The sequence below is a fragment of the Piliocolobus tephrosceles genome, chromosome 11, assembly GCF_002776525.5.
Source record: "Piliocolobus tephrosceles isolate RC106 chromosome 11, ASM277652v3, whole genome shotgun sequence".
NCBI lineage: Eukaryota > Metazoa > Chordata > Mammalia > Primates > Cercopithecidae > Piliocolobus > Piliocolobus tephrosceles.
Window position 1 is genome coordinate 88910254 of NC_045444.1, and position 13643 is coordinate 88923896.

Consider the following 13643-nt stretch of genomic DNA (forward strand, 5'->3'; position numbering starts at 1 on the left):
TTGGGAGGCCGAGGTGGGCAGATCACCTGAGGTCGGAAGTTTGAGACCAGCCTAGCCAATGTGGTGAAATCCCATCTCTACTAAAAATACAAAAAATTAGCCAGGCGTGGTGGCACATGCCTGTAATCCTAGCTACTCAGGAGGCTAAGACAGGAGAATTGCTTCAACCTGGGAGGTGGAGGTTGCAGTGAGCCAAGATTGAGCCATTGCACTCCAGCCTGGGCAACAAGAATGAACCTAAAAAAAAAAAAAAAAAAAAAGTTCAAGGTTGGTAGGAGTAAGAGGTAGAGTTCCAGCATCGTAAGATTACATCTGGCAAACACCTGAAATCCGAAAGAGATGCACTAGGACTTCCAAGGCACCAATATATTACTAAATAACTTTGGTAAAATATAGTACTGGCCAGGCACAGTGGTTCATACCTGTAATTTCATCACTTTAGGAGGCCAGAGGAGGAGGATCACTTGAGCCCAGGAATTGAAGACCGGCCTGGGCAACATAGTGAGATCCCATCTCTACCAAAACAATAAATAAATTAGCCAGATGTGGTGGTGCACATGTGTAGTTCAGCTGTTTGGGAGGCTGAGGTTGGAGAATTGCTTGAGCCTGCAAAGTTGAGGCTGTAGCGATTGTGCCACTGCCCTCTAACCTAGGTGACACAGCGAGACTCTGTCTCAAAATAAAATAAAATATAGTACTTTCCAACATGTATGGAGGGAAATTTGGTTAAGACAACTACATGTGTGCTTACTCTTTCACCTCGTTTTCACGTTTCTTGGAATTTATCTGGAAGATACATCTTCAATAGTATGAATATACATAGACATTGAGTTGTTTATTGCAGTGTTATTTGTAACTGCACAATATTAGGAAGTAAATGTCCAAGAATAGGAGATTAGTTGAAATATACTATGGTACATACATGTAATGGAGTATCAACTATACAGCTATAAGAAAAAAATAAGATTTCTATGAACTAACACAGAGTGATTTTCACCGGTAATATTAGATGCAAAAAAGTATATATAGTAGGCTCTGTTGTATAGGACTGGAAGGAAAATTAAAAAAGCATATCTATTATTGACTTATCTTTACAAAAAGAAACAAAGAATAAATTAGAAAATAATGAACTTGGTTATTTATAAGGGATCCAAGGAATGAGACAGAAAGAATATGGAAAAGAGTGACTGTTCTGAATGTAGCTTTTTTTGTTTTTGTTTTGTTTTGTTTTGTTTTTAGAGACGGAGTTTCGTTCTTGTTGCCCAGGCTGGAGTGCAATGGTGCAATCTCAGCTCACCACAACCTCCGCCTCCCAGGTTCAAGCGATTCTCCTGCCTCAGCCTCCCTAGTAGCTGGGATCAGGCATGTGCCACCACGCCTGGCTAATTTTGTATTTTTAGTAGAGACGGGGTTTCTCCATGTTGGTAAGGCTGGTCTCAAACTCCCAAGCTCAGGTGATCCGCCCGCCTCGGCCTCCCAAAGTGCTGGGATAACATAACAGATGTGAGCCACCACGCCCGGCCTGAGTGTAGCTTTTTGTATATAGTTTTTACTATTGGTATCGTGTCACTATTCTACATAAGCAAAAAAAATTAAGTACCTACAAACGGAAAGGATAAAAATTCCTGACAGTATAAGTAGACTGAAATAAATGAACCCAATATTATTTTAATTTTATTTATTTATTTTTTTGAGACAGAGTCTTGCTCTTGTTACCCAGGCTAGAGTGCAGTGGCACAATCTCGGCTCACTGTAACGTCCGCCTCCTGGATTCAAGTGATTCTCCTGTCTCAGCCTCCCAAGTAGCCAGGATTACAGGTGCCCGCCACCATGCCTGGCTAATTGTTGTGTTTTTAGTGGAGATAGGGTTTCTCCATGTTGGCCAGGCTGGTCTCGAATTCCCGACCTCAGATGATCCGCCCACCTCAGCCTCCCAAAGTGCTGGGATTACAGGTGTGAGCCACCACGCCCGGCCCCAATTGTATTTCATATTACTACAATAACTACCCTGATACCAAAGTTATTGAAAGATAAGAAAAAAAAAAAGAAAAACGCTTAAGAGAAAAAGAACTCATCCAAGTGGTTTTTAAGCACAGTATTTAACTATATGCACTCTTGTGCAAGATGTGATATAAAGGATGGGGAGAATTGCAAACAAATACTGAACTCTTTTGAGAAGATTTTTGTCTTTTAGTAGTGTGGGCAAACCAATTCTGAAACCATTGTAGATGTACTATAGGATTAAGAAAATGAGTTGGCCGGGCGCGGTGGGTCACACCTGTAATCCCAGCACTTTGGGAGGCCAAGGCGGGTGGATCATGAGGTCAGGAGATCGAGACCATCCTGGCTAACACAGTGAAACCCCGTCTCTACTACAAATACAAAAAAAATTAGCCAGGCGTGATGGCACCTGTAGTCCCAGCTATTCGGGAGGCTGAGGCAGGAGAATGGTGTGAACCCGGGAGGCAGAACTTGCAGTAAGCCAAGATCACGCCACTGCACTCCAGCCTGGGCCGACAGAGCAAGACTCCGTCTCAAAAAAAAAAAAAAAAAAAATGAGTTGAGGCTGGGCGTGGTGGCTCATACCTGTAATCCCAGCACTTTGGGAGACCAAGATGGGCAGATCACGAGGTAAAGAGTTCAAGACCATCCTGGCCAACATGGTGAAACCCCGTCTCTACTAAAAATACAAAAATTAGCTGGACGTGTTGGTGCGCACCGTTAGTCCCAGCTACCTGAACTGAGTCCCAGTTCAGGCAGGAGACCTCAGCTCGAACCCAGGAGGTGGAGGTTGCAGTGAGCTGAGATTGCGCCACTGCACTCCAGTCTGGCAGCGGACCGAGATTCCGTCTCAAAAAAAAGAAAATGAGTTGATGTACTTGGGAGTCAGGGTTCTTACTGAAGAAAGAGGGATACACAGTTATCAAATGGGGAAGACAGAAGAGAAACCCATGCAAATAGATTGCAATTCAAAGTATCAGTATGACTTATAATTTTAAAAATATGCGTATGTGTGTGTTACATGAATGTATATGTGGCTGTGTACATGTGTAAATATAGATATATGTATAAATGTATTTATATACACATGCAAATGCATGTATTTTTGAATCTCTATTCATTGAAAAGGATAACAAGCAACAGTACCCCAGTAGCAGTGACTATTCATAATGCCCAGATCTTAGTCTCTAATACCATTCCCCACTAAAAAGGAACTAAGGTGGCTGGGCACAGTGGCTTATGCCTGTAATCCCAGCACTTTGGGAAGCCAGGGCAGGCGAATCACGAAGTCAGGTATTCAAGACCAGCCTGACCAATATGATAAAACCCGGACTCTAGTAAAAATACAAAAATTAGCTGGGTGTGGTGGCAGATGCCTGTAATCCCAGCTACCCGGGAAGCTGAGACAGGAGAATTGCTTGAACCTGGGAGGCGGAGGTTGCAGTGAGCCGAGATCACGCCATTGCACTCCAGCCTGGGCAACAAGAGTGAAACACTGTCTCAAAAAATAAAAATAAGGGACCAAGGCTTCTTAGAAAAATGATTTATTCCAAGACTGGAGCAGGATAGATACAAGATAAGCCTGGGACATCTTGTAATGTTTTAATAATTTTTGTAAGAAAGTAAAGAAAGAGCCTGTAATCCCAGCACTTTGGGAAGCCAAGGCAAGAGGACTGCTTGATCCCAGAAGTTCACAACCAGCCTGGGCAACATAGACCTTATCTCAAAAAAAATTTAAAAATAGCCAGGTGTGGCACACGCCTGTAGTTCCAGCTACTTGGGAGGCTGAGGTGGGAGGATCACTTGAACTTGGGAAGTCAAGGCTGCAGTGAGCTGTGATCAGGCCACTGTACTCCAGCCTGGGCAATAGAGTGAGGCCCTGTCTCAAAAATAAAACAAAGCCAAAAAAGGAAGGAAAGAAGTACCTAAAAATATCATGGAGACTTGTCATAAGGACACAGGAGCCAGCTGGAAGGAACTCCCACTAGCTAAATGTGGGTCAATTTGAGTGCTAAACAATTAAGTACATTAATGAATTGTGAACCACTGGAAGGAAAATGAATCATGAGTAGAATGTCAAGTGCCAACTGGTAAATGTAGGATTGCTGGAGTTGGCAGCTTATCATTCTGCAACCATTGTGTTAAGGATTGGACCAGGCAAGAATCATCAAAGGATCCTAAATCTAGGGGCAGTTTCAATGAGAAGCCAGGATATTTGCATGCCTCCCACATATCTCAAGGGAAAAATTAGTAATTATAAAATGGGAAAAATGGACACCTTGACCAGATAGTAAAAATTAACATTATTAAAGAAGGACACATGGAAATCCATGATACCTAGAGGACATGTAACTAATATAGTACTATATTCCAGTCAAGAATGCATAACCTGAATTTAATCATGAGGTAACATCACACAAACCCCAAATTAGGAATGTTCTATTACAAAAAGGGGGATCATATTTTTCAAAAATGTGAATGTCATATAAAACAGACTGTGGGAAAGGTCTAGGTCAAAGGAAGCTAAAAAGACTGGACAACTAGGCAATGCCTGTCTTTTACTGGATGAGAAGAATGTGATAAAGGACATGATGATTAGAGAAAAATGTTTCAATGTTAAATGTGCTGAAACTGATAACAATACTGTGGTTTTATAAGAGAATAACCATATTCTTAGGAAATAATCTAAGAAGTGTAAGAATAAAGGACCATGATTCTACTGTGTAATGGTTCAAAAAAAGGTGTGTGTGTATGTGTGTGTGTGTGTGTGTAGAAAGAGAGAGATAATAAAAGCAAAAAGTAAAATGGTATCAATAGGTGAATAGGTAAATCTGGGTGAAAGTATATGCTATATTCTTTGTACTATTCTTGCGACTGTTGTGTAAGTTTTAAATTATTTCCAAATAAAAAGATTAAACAATTTCTAAAGTTTAAAAAGTTAAAATATAGCACATCTCAAAAATTTTCTTAGTCAATAAATTTTATCAGGCCGTACTCTAGGATCATCAGTTTTGGGTTATTTGCTTTGATTTGTTGATGAAGCACTAAACTGAAAGCCATAGGAAATTTTCTTTATAGCTATAGTTTCTGCCTACTGAAGGCCATTAGCTTCTATTAGAAGATTGTATTGAATTGGATACATTCATTTTTCACAAACAAAACGAAGTCTCTAATTTTCACTTGTATCTTTAGGTAGATGAAAGAGGGAAAGTGGCCAGGTGCGGTGGCTCACGCCTATAATCCCAGCACTTTGGGAGGCCAAGGTGGGTGGATCACCTGAGGTTCAGAGTTCCATGCCAGTCTGGCCAACACGGTGAAACCCCATCTCTACTAAAAATACAAAAATTAGCCAGGTGTGGTGGCATGTGCCTGTAATCCCAGCTACTTGGGAGGCTGAAGCAGAAGAATCACTTGAACCCAGAGGCAGAGATTGCAGTGAGCTGAGATTGCACCACTACACTCCAGCCTGGGTGACAGAGACTCCGTCTCAAAAAGAAAAAGAGAAAGTGAATTTGTTCATACATCATCCTCAAAGATCTTTATAGCTGCCTTACATTTCAGATTGTTACCTGGGTCTTAGTTTAGTTTACTATAACCTTTTGACCCAAAAGTAGGAATACTGCCAACTAGGAATCAGTAATGCTGTTGCAATAAAAAGGAAAAGTGTTTAAGTAAATCGCTCTAATTTGGAAGCATTAATTTATATATTTTGTTCTTCAGACAAAAAAATTGAATGAAGTTGAAGTTAGCAAACAAGATCAATTTTGGCTTCTGCACGAACCTCAAGAAAAATAACTACTGTTACATCAAATGTCAGACATTTAGTCTGCAAATGCTAGGTGTTTAACCAAAATAAAAATACTTTTTTTTTTTTTTTATTATACTTTAAGTTCTAGGGTACATGTGCATAACGTGCAGGTTTGTTACATATGTATATATGTGCCATGTTGGTGTGCTGCACCCATCAACTCGTCAGCACCCATCAATTCATCATTTATATCAGGTATAACTCCCCAATGCAATCCCTCCCCCCTCCCCCCTCCCCATCACCCATTGTGTGATGTTCCCCTTCCCGAGTCCAAGTGAGCTCATTGTTCAGTTCCCACCTATGAGTGAGAACATGCGGTGTTTGGTTTTCTCTTCTTGTGATAGTTTGCTAAGAATGATGGTTTCCAGCTGCATCCATATCCCTACAAAGGATGCAAACTCATCCTTTTTTATGGCTGCATAGTATTCCATGGTGTATATGTGCCACATTTTCTTTTTTTTTTTTTTTTTGAGACGGAGTCTTGCTCTGCCGCCCAGGCTGGAGTGCAGTGGCCAGATCTCAGCTCACTGCAAGCTCCGCCTCCCGGGTTCATGCCATTCTCCTGCCTCAGCCTCCCGAGTAGCTGGGACTACAGGCGCCCGCCTCATCACCCGGCTAGTTTTTTTTGTATTTTCTATCAGAGACGGGGTTTCACCGTATTAGCCAGGATGGTCTCGATCTCCTGACCTCGTGATCCGCCCGTCTCGGCCTCCCAAAGTGCTGGGATTACAGGCTTGAGCCACCGCGCCCGGCCGCCACATTTTCTTAATCCAGTCTGTCACTGATGGACATTTGGGTTGATTCCAAGTCTTTGCTATTGTGAATAGTGCCGCAATAAACATACGTGTGCATGTGTCTTCGTAGTAGCATAATTTATAATCCTTTGGGTATATACCCAGTAGTGGGATGGCTGGGTCATATGGTACATCTAGTTCTAGATCCTTGAGGAATTGCCATACTGTTTTCCATAATGGTTGAACTAGTTTACAATCCCACCAACAGTGTAAAAGTGTTCCTATTTCTCCACATCCTCTCCAACACCTGTTGTTTCCTGATTTTTTAATGATTGCCATTCTAACTGGTGTGAGATGGTATCTCATTGTGGTTTTGATTTGCATTTCTCTGATGGCGGGTGATGATGAGCATTTTTTCATGTGTCTGTTGGCTGTATGAATGTCTTCTTTTGAGAAATGTCTGTTCATATCCTTTCCCCACTTTTGGATGGGGTTGTTTGTTTTTTTCTTGTATATTTGTTTGAGTTCTTTGTAGATTCTGGAAATTAGCCCTTTGTCAGATGAGTGGATTGCAAAAATTTTCTCCCATTCTGTAGGTTGCCTGTTCACTCTGATGGTAGTTTCTTTTGCTGTGCAGAAGCTCTTTAGTTTAATTAGATCCCATTTGTCAATTTTGGCTTTTGCTGCCGTTGCTTTTGGTGTTTTAGACATGAAGTCCTTGCCCATGCCTGTGTCCTGAATGGTACTACCTAGATTTTCTTCTAGGGTTTTTATGGTATTAGGTCTAACATTTAAGTCTCTAATCCATCTTGAATTAATCTTCGTATAAGGAGTAAGGAAAGGATCCAGTTTCAGCTTTCTACTTATGGCTAGCCAATTTTCCCAGCACCATTTATTAAATAGGGAATCCTTTCCTCATTTCTTGTTTTTGTCAGGTTTGTCAAAGATCAGATGGTTGTAGATGTGTGGCATTATTTCTGAGGGCTCCGTTCTGTTCCATTGGTCTATATCTCTGTTTTGGTACCAGTACCATGCTGTTTTGGTTACTGTAGCCTTGTAGTATAGTTTGAAGTCAGGTAGCATGACGCCTCCAGCTTTGTCCTTTTGACTTAGGATTGTCTTGGCAATGCGGGCTCTTTTTTGGTTCCATATGAACTTTAAAGCAGTTTTTTCCAATTCGGTGAAGAAACTCATTGGTAGCTTGATGGGGATGGCATTGAATCTATAAATAACCTTGGGCAGTATGGCCATTTTCACGATATTGATTCTTCCTATCCATGAGCATGGTATGTTCTTCCATTTGTTTGTGTCCTCTTTGATTTCACTGAGCAGTGGTTTGTAGTTCTCCTTGAAGAGGTCCTTTACATCCCTTGTAAGTTGGATTCCTAGGTATTTTATTCTCTTTGAAGCAATTGTGAATGGAAGTTCATTCCTGATTTGGCTCTCTGCTTGTCTGTTACTGGTGTATAAGAATGCTTGTGATTTTTGCACATTAATTTTGTATCCTGAGACTTTGCTGAAGTTGCTTATCAGCTTAAGAAGATTTTGGGCTGAGACGATGGGGTTTTCTAAATATACAATCAAGTCATCTGCAAACAGGGACGATTTGACTTCTTCTTTACCTAACTGAATACCCTTGATTTCTTTCTCTTGCCTGATTGCCCTAGCCAGAACTTCCAACACTATGTTGAATAGGAGTGGTGAGAGAGGGCATCCCTGTCTTGTGCCAGTTTTCAAAGGGAATTTTTCCAGTTTTTGCCCATTCAGTATGATATTAGCTGTGGGTTTGTCATAAATAGCTCCTATTATTTTGAGGTACGTTCCATCAATACCGAATTTGTTGAGCGTTTTTAGCATGAAGGGCTGTTGAATTTTGTCAAAAGCCTTTTCTGCATCTATTGAGATAATCATGTGGTTCTTGTCTTTGGTTCTGTTTATATGCTGGATTACGTTTATTGATTTGCGAATGTTGAACCAGCCTTGCATCCCAGGGATGAAGCCCACTTGATCATGGTGGATAAGCTTTTTGATGTGCTGCTGAATCCAGTTTGCCAGTATTTTATTGAGGATTTTTGCATCGATGTTCATCAGGGAGATTGGTCTAAAATTCTCTTTTTTTGTTGTGTCTCTGCCAGGCTTTGGTATCAAGATGATGTTGGCCTCATAAAATGAGTTAGGGAGGATTCCCTCTTTTTCTGTTGATTGGAATAGTTTCAGAAGGAATGGTACCAGCTCCTCCTTGTACCTCTGGTAGAATTCAGCTGTGAATCCATCTGGTCCTGGGCTTTTTTTGGTGGGTAGGCTATTAATTGTTGCCTCAATTTCAGAGCCTGCTATTGGTCTATTCAGGGATTCAACTTCTTCCTGGTTTAGTCTTGGGAGAGTGTAAGTGTCCAGGAAATTATCCATTTCTTCTAGATTTTCTAGTTGATTTGCGTAGAGGTGTTTATAGTATTCTCTGATGGTAGTTTGTATTTCTGTGGGGTTGGTGGTGATATCCCCTTTATCATTTTTTATTGCATCTATTTGATTCCTCTCTCTTTTCTTCTTTATTAGCCTTGCTGGTGGTCTGTCAATTTTGTTGATCTTTTCAAAAAACCAACTCCTGGATTCATTGATTTTTTGGAGGGTTTTTTGTGTCTCTATCTCCTTCAGTTCTGCTCTGATCTTAGTTATTTCTTGCCTTCTGCTAGCTTTTGAATGTGTTTGCTCTTGCCTCTCTAGTTCTTTTAATTGTGATGTTAGAGTGTCAATTTTAGATCTTTCCTGCTTTCTCTTGTGGGCACTTAGTGCTATAAATTTCCCTCTACACACTGCTTTAAATGTGTCCCAGAGATTCTGGTATGTTGTATCTTTGTTCTCATTGGTTTCAAAGAACATCTTTATTTCTGCTTTCATTTCGTTATGTACCCAGTAGTCATTCAGGAGCAGGTTGTTCAGTTTCCATGTAGTTGAGCGGTTTTGATTGAGTTTCTTAGTCCTGAGTTCTAGTTTGATTGCACTGTGGTCTGAGAGACAGTTTGTTATAATTTCTGTTCTTTTACATTTGCTGAGGAGTGCTTTACTTCCAATTATGTGGTCAATTTTGGAATAAGTGCGATGTGGTGCTGAGAAGAATGTATATTCTGTTGACTTGGGGTGGAGAGTTCTATAGATGTCTATTAGGTCCGCTTGGTGCAGAGATGAGTTCAATTCCTGGATACCCTTGTTAACTTTCTGTCTCGTTGATCTGTCTAATGTTGACAGTGGAGTGTTGAAGTCTCCCATTATTATTGTATGGGAGTCTAAGTCTCTTTGTAAGTCTCTAAGGACTTGCTTTATGAATCTGGGTGCTCCTGTATTGGGTGCATATATATTTAGGATAGTTAGCTCTTCCTGTTGAATTGATCCCTTTACCATTATGTAATGGCCTTCTTTGTCTCTTTTGATCTTTGATGGTTTAAAGTCTGTTTTATCAGAGACTAGGATTGCAACCCCTGCTTTTTTTTGTTCTCCATTTGCTTGGTAGATCTTCCTCCATCCCTTTATTTTGAGCCTATGTATGTCTCTGCATGTGAGATGGGTCTCCTGAAGACAGCAGACTGATGGGTCTTGACTCTTTATCCAGTTTGCCAGTCTGTGTCTTTTAATTGGAGCATTTAGTCCATTTACATTTAAGGTTAATATTGTTATGTGTGAACTTGATCCTGCCATTATGATATTAACTGGTTATTTTGCTCATTAGTTGATGCAGTTTCTTCCTAGCCTCGATGGTCTTTACATTTTGGCATGTTTTTCAATGGCTGGTACCGGTTGTTCCTTTCCATGTTTAGGGCTTCCTTTAGGGTCTCTTGTAAGGCAGGCCTGATGGTGACAAAATCTCTAAGCATTTGCTTATCTGTAAAGAATTTTATTTCTCCTTCACTTATGAAACTTAGTTTGGCTGGATATGAAATTCTGGGTTTAAAATTCTTTTCTTTAAGAACGTTGAATATTGGCCCCCACTCTCTTCTGGCTTGTAGAGTTTCTGCCGAGAGATCTGCTGTCAGTCTGATGGGCTTCCCTTTGTGGGTAACCCGACCTTTCTCTCTGGCTGCCCTTAAGATTTTTTCCTTCATTTCAACTTTGGTGAATCTGGCAATTATGTGTCTTGGAGTTGCTCTTCTGGAGGAGTATCTTTGTGGCGTTCTCTGTATTTCCTGAATTTGAATGTTGGCCTGCCCTGCTAGGTTGGGGAAGTTCTCCTGGATGATATCCTGTAGAGTGTTTTCCAATTTGGTTCCATTTTCCCCCTCACTTTCAGGCACCCCAATCAGACGTAGATTTGGTCTTTTTACATAATCCCATACTTCTTGCAGGCTTTGTTCATTTCTTTTTCTTCTTTTTTCTTTTGGTTTCTCTTCTCGCTTCATTTCATTCATTTGATCCTCCATCGCTGATACTCTTTCTTCCAGTTGATCGAGTCGGTTACTGAAGCTTGTGCATTTGTCACGTATTTCTCGTGTCATGGTTTTCATCTCTGTCATTTCATTTATGACCTTCTCTGCATTAATTAGTCTAGCTGTCAATTCTTCCACTCTTTTTTCAAGATTTTTAGTTTCTTTGCGCTGGGTACGTAATTCCTCCTTTAGCTCTGAGAGGTTTGATGGACTGAAGCCTTCTTCTCTCATCTCATCAAAATCATTCTCTGACCAGCTTTGATCCATTGCTGGCGATGGGCTGTGCTCCTTTGCAGGAGGAGATGCGCTCTTATTTTTTGAATTTCCAGCTTTTCTGCCCTGCTTTTTCCCCATCTTTGTGGTTTTATCTGTCTCTGGTCTTTGATGATGGTGACGTACTGAGGGGTTTTGGTATAGGTGTCCTTCCTGTTTGATAGTTTTCCTTCTGACAGTCAGGACCCTCAGCTATAGGTCTGTTGGAGATTGCTTGAGGTCCACTCCAGACCCTGTTTGCCTGGGTATCAGCAGCAGAGGTTGCAGAAGACAGAATATTGCTGAACAGCAAGTGCACCTGTCTGATTCTTGCTTTGGAAGCTTCCTCTCAGGGGTGTACTCCACCCTGTGAGGTGTGGGGTGTCAGACTGCCTCTAGTGGGGGATGTCTCCCAGTTAGGCTACTCAGGGGTCAGGGACCCACTTGAGCAGGCAGCCTGCCCCTTCTCAGATCTCAACCTCCATGTTGGGAGATCCACTGCTCTCTTCAAAGCCGTCAGACAGAGTCGTTCGCGTCTGCACAGGCTTCTGCTCCTTTAGCTGAGCCCTGTCCCCAGAGGCGGAGTCTACAGAGACAGGCAGGTTTCCTTAAGCTGCTGTGAGCTCCACCCAGTTCGAGCTTCCCAGCGGCTTTATTTACCTACTTAAGCCTCAGTGATGGCGGGCACCCCTCCCCCAGCCTCACTGCTGCCTTGCGGTTAGATTGCTGCAGACTGCTGTGTTAGCAAGGAGGGAGGCTCCGTGGGCGTGGGACCCTCCCGGCCAGGTGTGGGATATATTCTCCGGTGTGCCGGTGTTATAGCGCAGTATTGGGGTGGGAGTTACCTGATTTTCCAGGTGTTGTGTGTCTCAGTTCCCCTGGCTAGGAAAAGGGACTCCCTTCCCCCTCGCGCTTCCCAGGTGAGGCGATGCCTCGCCCTGCTTCAGCTCTCGCTGGTCAGGCTGCAGCAGCCGACCCGCACGGATTGTCCGGCACTCCCGAGTGAGATGACCCCAGTACCTCAGTTGAAAATGCAGAAATCACCGGTCTTCTGTGTCGCTCGCGCTGGGAGATGGAGACTGGAGCTGTTCCTATTCGGCCATCTTGCTCCGCCAGCCTCAAATACTTTTATCTGTTGAAGTTTGAAGAAAGAAATTAAAATATAAAATTCAGAAACAGAACTTTTGCTCATGGCCATATAATAATAATTAGAAAGTTTGGTGATGGTGAGTTTTTTCTCCTTTAAAATTTTTCATTATGGCAGGGCACAGTGACTCATGCCTGTAGTCCCAGCACTTTGGGAGGCCAAAGCAGGTGGATTGCTTGATCCCAGGAGTTTGAGATCAGTCTGGGCAACATGGAGAAACCTGATCTGTACCAAAAATACAAAAACTAGCTGGGGGTAGTGGCACACACCTGTGATCCCTGCTACTTGGGAGACTGAGATGGGAGGATCACTTGAGTCTGGGAGGCGGAAGTTGCTATAATCCAAGATTGTGCCAATGCACTCCAGCCTAGACTACAGAGTGAGAACCTGTCTTAAAAAACAAAAACAAAACAAAACAAAAAACATAAAAATTTTAACAAAAACACGTTTTAAAATTACAAAAAACTGACCAGGCGCGGTGGCTCCCGCCAGTAATCCCAGCAGTTTGAGAGGCCAAGGTGGGTGGATCACTTGAGGTCAGGAGTTCGAGACATCCTGGCCAACATGGAGAAACCCGGTCTCTACTAAAAATAGAAAAAACTAGCTGGATGTGGTGGTGTGCGCCTGTAATCCCACCTATTTGGGAGACTGAGGCACAAGAATCACTTGAACCCAGGAGGCGGAGGTTGCAGTGAGCAGAGATTGTGCCATTGCACTCCAGCCTGGGTGACAGAGCAAGACACCATCTCAAAATAAATAAAATAGCTGGGCGCAGTGGCTCACACCTGTAATCCTAGTGTGTCTGAAATTGGTGGGTTCTTGGTCTCACTGACTTCAATAATGAAGCCGCAGACCCTTGCGGTGAGTGTTACAGTTCTAAAAAATGGTGTGCCCAGAGTTTGTTCCTTCAGACGTTCAGATGTGTCTGGAGCTTCTTCCTTCTGGTGGGTTTGTGGTCTCGCTGTCAGGAGTGAAGCTGCAGACCTTCGTGGTGAGTGTTACAGCTCTTAAAGGCAGCGCATCTGGAGTTGTTCGTTCTTCCCGGTGGGTTCCTGGTCTCATTGGCTTCAGGAGTGAAGCTGCAGACCTCCATGGTGAGTGTTAACAGCTCATAAAGGCAGCATGGACCCAAAGAGTGAGCAGCAGCAAGATGTATTGCAAAGAGTGAAAGAACAAAGCTTCCACAGTGTGGAAGGAGACCCAAGGAGGTTGCCCCTGAGCCTGCTTTTTATTCCTTTATCTGACGCCCCCCACATCCTGCTGATTGGTCTGTTTTACAGAGA

At 42.4% G+C, this 13643-nt stretch overlaps 1 protein-coding gene across 2 annotated transcripts in view; it reads left to right on the forward strand.

Annotated features, from left to right (window-relative positions):
• BMPR2 (bone morphogenetic protein receptor type 2) overlaps positions 1-13643 on the forward strand; it is a 209081-nt gene that overhangs the window by 114386 nt on the left and 81052 nt on the right. The window lies entirely within an intron of this gene.